The sequence below is a fragment of the Pongo pygmaeus genome, chromosome 1, assembly GCF_028885625.2.
Source record: "Pongo pygmaeus isolate AG05252 chromosome 1, NHGRI_mPonPyg2-v2.0_pri, whole genome shotgun sequence".
NCBI classification, from domain to species: domain Eukaryota; kingdom Metazoa; phylum Chordata; class Mammalia; order Primates; family Hominidae; genus Pongo; species Pongo pygmaeus.
Genome location: NC_072373.2, coordinates 209351053 through 209357052, shown reverse-complemented (window position 1 = coordinate 209357052; position 6000 = coordinate 209351053).

Below are 6000 nucleotides of genomic sequence, written 5' to 3'. Positions count from 1 at the left end.
TCACCAGGAGGCAGAGGTTGCAGTGAACCGAGATCGCACCACTGCATTCCAGGCTGGGAGACAGAGTGAGACTGGGTCTGAAAAAAATAAAAAATAAAAAAAAAGAAGAAGAAGACAAGGAGATGGACAGGCAGGCTGAGGTACAGGCAGGAAGATGGATGAATCTTTAAGAAGATTTTATCAGAGTTGATGAAAGCCCTGTGTCAGAGGTGAAGGAGATCTCTCTGACGTCTTGGGTGTAGCCAAGCTTTTGTCCTACTTACTAAGGATGGCTTCTTTTTTTTTTTTTTTTTTTTTTTTTTGAAACAGGGTCTCACTATGTTGCCCAGGCTGGTCTCAAACTCCTGGGCTCAAAAGCAATACTCTCACATCATCAGCCTCCTGAGTAGCCGGGATTACATGCATGTGCTACTGCACCTGGCAGGCATAGCTTCTCTCCTGCCTCTGTTCTGGAAAATATCATGGACTGCTAAGGCTGGGCCTGCCTGAATCTGTTTTGGCCTCTGGAATCCAGCCCCCAGCACATTGCCTTGACCCTTCCTCTTGGCTTGCCGCCTTCTCCAGGGCTGAGAATAGGAAGCAACATGCTCTCTCTGAGCTTGGCACTTCTTCACAAGTCCCTTTAGAAATAAAAGACAAAATGAGGACACTGTTTGCCAGACAATGGGGTTTTCTCACAGGGCAGGCTCCGCAGGCCTTTGTTAGGAGAACTTCCTTTAAGGGCAGCTGGAGCTGGAAGACAACCCGGGCCAGGGGCTGGCTGGCTGTTAGGGTACTGATCTCAGAGCTGACTGCTAGGAGGGACCTGGGGCCTGGGGATGGAGCTGTGGGTGTGAAGGGACACGGTGGATTAGAACAGGAGACTGACTGAGATAGAGAAGATGAGGCTGGAGCAAAGACTGGAGTCAAGATAGGATGAGGTCAGGAGCTGGGGCAGGATTAGAGGAACAAGCCTGGGACTAGGGGAAGGCTTGAGGGTCAGAACTGGTCCTGGGAGGGCATGTCACACACTGCTCAGGAGCCCAGGCATCAGACACAGGCAGCCCAGGTTCCAACCCTCCTTCTTCCCTGGCTATCTGGGTGGTCTTTATCTCAGTCCCTACTTCCCTCATCTTCAATCCCCTCACCTTCCCTCCATTGAACACCGTATCTAATGCCACAATCTGCTCCGCCTTGGTGCTCCTGTCCCCCTTATCTGCTCCAACTCCTTATCCATACTCCTATTGTCTTTTTAAATTTATTTATTTATTTTTGAGACGGAGTCTCGCTCTGTTGCCCAGGCTGGAGTACAGTGGCACCATGTTGGCCAGGATGATCTCGATCTCTTGACCTCGTGATCCGCCCGCCTCAGCCTCCAAAAGTGCTGGGATTACAGGCGTGAGCCCCCTCGCCCGGCCTATTTATTTATTTATTTATTTAGAGACAGAGTCTCCCTCTGTTGCCCAGGCTGGAGTGTAGTGGCACCATCTCAGCTCACTGCAACCTCTGCCTCCCAGGTTCAAGTGATTCTTCCGCCTCAGCCTCCTGAGTAGCTGGGAATATAGGTGTGCACCACCAACCTCAGCTAATTTTTTTTTTTTTTTTGGTATTTTTAGTAGAGACAGGATTTCTCTATGTTGGCCAGGCTGGTCTCGAACTCCTGACCTCAAGTGATCTGCCCACCTCGGCCTCCCAAAGTACTGGGATTACAGGCGTGCGCCACTGTGCCCGGCCCCTGTTATCTTACTAACTTACTTATTAATGTTTGTTGTTTATTATCTACCTTCCCAACTAAAGTGTCAGTTCCATGAGGATAAACATTCTGTTTTGTTCGCTGGTATGTCCAGTTCCTAGAAGGGTGCCTGGTGCAGAGCAGGCATCCAATAGACATTTGTTGAATGAAGAAGGTTGCCAAGCCTGCCTGGGATAACAGCCTGCTCACTGGAAAGGTGACGATGACAACAGTGACAGTGCTTTGGTGTTGCAGGGAGGAGCAAGTTAAATCTCACCTATAAAGATCTTTCCATCAGGCTGCAGACACAGAGGAAGTCCCCAGCAACAATATCTCATATATGCTTCAGTTTCCTCGTCCGTACAGAGAGAATAAAAGTCCCTACTTTTATTAGCGTCCAATTGCCCTGGCCACGGCAGCGTTGTCGGTTTAATGATGCTGCTTTGGCTGTCGTGGTCTCTTCCACCTCATGCCTTTTGGTTCATTTTTTTAACTGAGTTAAAGGTGGGGCTGTAGGTGGCACTGGGAATCAAATGGCTGAACCTGTGCTCAGGCCTGGGCTTGAGATAAAATGACCCCTCAAGTCCAAGCATCAAAACAGACCAAGGTTTCCAGGACCTCTTGCCTTTAAAGAGATTTCAGGCACTCTTTTCTCCAGCCCTAGGCCACAGCTGACTCCTCACTGCCTCTCCGTGAACAGACCTCAGAGTTTTGTTTTCTCTGTCTCTCTCCATTCTTTCTCCTTTATCCCTGTCTACTGAAGTCCTGGCTCTCTCCCTGCCCCACCCTACCCTATGCTCGTGGGCTTCTGGCCTCATCTCTAACTTAGCTTGTAAATTTTCTTTTCTCTTTTTTTTTTTTTCTTTTTTTGAGGCAGATTCTGGCTCTGTCACCCAGGCTGGAGTGTACTGGCGTGATCTCGGCTCACCGCAACCTTTGCCTCCAGGGTTCAAGCGATTCTTGTGCCTCAGCCTCCCAAGTAGCTGGGACTACAGGAGTGCACGACCTTGCCAGGCTAATTTTTATATTTTCAGTAGAGATGGGGTTTCACCATGTTGGTCAGGCTGGTCTCAAACTCCTGACCTCAGGTGATCCACCTGCCTCAGCCTCCCAAAGTGCTGGGATTACAGGCATGAGCCACCACGCCCGGCCTAATTTAGCTTCTAATTCTAATGCCTGGTGAACTTCTTAAAAATTTTTTTTTTTTGTCCCCAGACAAAGTCTCACTCTGTTGGCCAGGCTGGAGTGCAGTGGTGTGATCGTAGCTCACTGCCGCCTCTAACTCCTGGACACAAGAGATCCTCCCACCTTGGCCTCCCAAAGTGCTGGGATTACAGGCGTCAGCCACCATGCCTGGCCTGCCTAGTGAGCTTGACGGTCTAGTTTGCGGCACAGGCTCATGGCATGCACTTAACAGATACGGAATAAAGGAATGAATGGAAAAAGCCCTGGACTGGGAATAGTAAACCTGGTAACCAAACCCAGCTCTGACCCTGACCTGTAAGTAACTACTATCTCTGGCCTTGGCGTACCCCATCTATAGTGGGGATTGTAAACACCTGCCCTGCCCACATTATGATACTGCTGTGAGACTCAAAAGACATCATTAGCTCTTAGGCACAGGGAGCTTGGAGGTTAAATCCAATTTGCTTAGTTTTCAACAAGGAAGTGGTGCCCCAGGGACAATGATGGAGAGAAATCGAATGTAATGAGCTGTTGCCACCAGCTGAGTGGTCCTGAAATCATGGCATCTGGGTTGCACTTAGAGATTGTCCAGTTCAAAAGGCCAGAGGGAATCTGAACCTCGATGGGAAAAGTGACTGGCTCAGCTCCCCAGCAAGCCAGGGCAGAGCTGGAGGGTGGACTGGAGTCTCCTGGTTCGAGGTCCAGGACTCCTTTCCGCTGTGTTGACAGAGCCAAAAGGAGGGGTACCCGGGGAGCAGGGAAGGCAAGGGCTGCTGGATGACCCATCTCAGTTGAATTCTCCTTGAGGGACCCAGCCCAGGAGCAGAGTAAGAGGGTTTGAGGGTGGAAGGTGGCAGGGCTGGCCAAGCAGTATAGTCCCTGCTGCTGATAACCAATCCCTGAACTCCCGAGGTGGAGGGACTTGAGGGCAAATCACAGACACAGGGGACCTAATGCTGGCCATGTGGCTCAACCAGAAGTGCCCGTCCCTCATGGCTTTGGGGAGATCAGAAGTCAGGGATAGGGTTGGGTGTGGTGGCTCATGCCTGTAATCCCATCACTTTGGGATAAGGAGGCAGGGGAATTGCTTGAGCTCAGGAGTTTGAGACCAGCCTGAGCAACACAGCAAAACCCTGTTCTCTATAAAAAAATACAAAAATTAGCCGGGCGTGGTGGTGCACACGTGTAGTCCTGGCTGCTGGGGAGGCTGAGGTGGGAAGATCACTTGAGCCTGGGAGGTCGAGGCTGCAGTGAGCTGATATCATGCCACTGCATTCCAGCCTGGGCAATAGAGTGGGACCCTGTCTCAAAAAAAAAAAAAAAAAGTCAGGGGTGCTGGTGCCATGATAGGTGCAAGGGGTGCCTCCAATTCCCTCTGGCTTTGCCTCCCAGCCTCTGTCCAAGCAACAGGCAGATTTTCCATGCCTGGGGACTTGCCCCTGGCTCACTGATGATGATACCATCTTAAGTCTCCTGGAATCCTTAAACCCTTCCTTGGCATTTGTGAGCAAGTACTGAGCCCCTCCCATGTTTTAGGCCCAGTGCTGAGTGATTTCACCCGCAATTTCTTACAGAGGATGGCATTTCCTAAACTTCATTCATTTGCTACCTCCATGATTTTTGCCATATCACCCAACCCATAAAATACATAAATAAATAGTATTTACTCAATATTTTGACTCACTTTTAAAAAACATAAACTTATCTGAAAAGGGAACCTATGTCACTCCTCTAAATAAACAGTATCAACCAAAAATACAAAAGAAACAAAAATAAATACAAAGACATTCTTGGTTTCTGGCACCAGGCCCCAATTCTGGCTCCAACCTTACTGAGAAGTCACGTGATCTCTCTGGGCCTCAGTTTTCTCCTCTGGAAAATGGAGCTTTTGGAAGTTAATGCATGCACAATGCCTGGCCCTGAGACTGGCATGGAGTGAGTGGAAGAGAGGTTGCCTGACCTGGCTAAAATTGGTTCTCTGGGCAGACATTTTCCCAAGGGCCACTGAGAAGACCCTCCTGTTAGGAGTCAGTGAGCTCTGTCGCTGGAGGCATTCAAACAGAGCCTGCGGACTTCTCACTACGAAGTTGTCCAGAGAATTCAGTGCTCAGAGGAAAGGGAGTGGTTACTCCATCAGAGCTGGTTCCCCAGGAGCGGGAGCAGGGCCTGTAGCGCCCAGCGTCTGTCCCTGGCTCCCATCTATCCGGGATTTTAGCGTTTCCTCTGTAGTTTTCAAGCACTGTCTCATATGACTCTCGCACCAGCGAGAGGCCAGGGCAGATGGTGTCTGCCTGTTAAAGAGGGGCAGGCTGGTCCACATAGGTCAAGTGACTTGGCCAAGGTCACCAGAGCAGAGTTTTGAACTTGAGCTGTCTGACTCAACTGCCTGGGAAGTGCCTGCCCCTCCTCCGGCATCCAGGGAGCATGTCCTGGGGCTCTGGCTAGGACATAGCTGGATACCTGCGGGCCCTTTACGTCTCTAAAGAGAGAAAGAGGGAAGGGCCCCTGTCTAGGGGGTGGTTTCCCTCCAGGTGGCACCCCTCCGAGGTCCCCTTCTGCTGCTTCTTGCGGTAGCCAGGGAGGCAGCCCACGGGCAGGGAAGCGGGGGTGGGGGTGGAGAGTCAGAGGTTCACGTGGACAGAGACAGAGAGACAGGGACACGTGGGCAGAGACGGATAAAGACAGAGACCCAGAGAAAGCCAGATATGTTGACAGACACAGAGACAGACGCCAGAGAAGAAGGCAGACAAAGAGACGGGTGGAGACAAAGACTCCCACCAAGAGACGCAGAAGGGAGATGCCGACGGTAAAGACAAAACACGAGACGCGCGCAAGGAGAGGGTCAGAGCCCAGGCTCGCTGAGAGAGGAAGGGCTGGGTTGGGGCAGCCCGGAGGCAGAGAGACCGAGAGTGCGGGCGCGCGAGGGACGCCAGGGCCGCGCCACCCCAGCCCGTTCCTAGCTCCGCTCCCGGCAGGGGGCGCCCTGGCCTCGTGGCGCGACCGGCCCGCCGGGCGCGGGGCTCGGGCCGGGGGCGGGGCCGGGGCCGGGCTGGGGAGGGGTTGGGGCCGGGGGCGGGGGAGGGGGCGGGGGAGGGGGCGGGCTG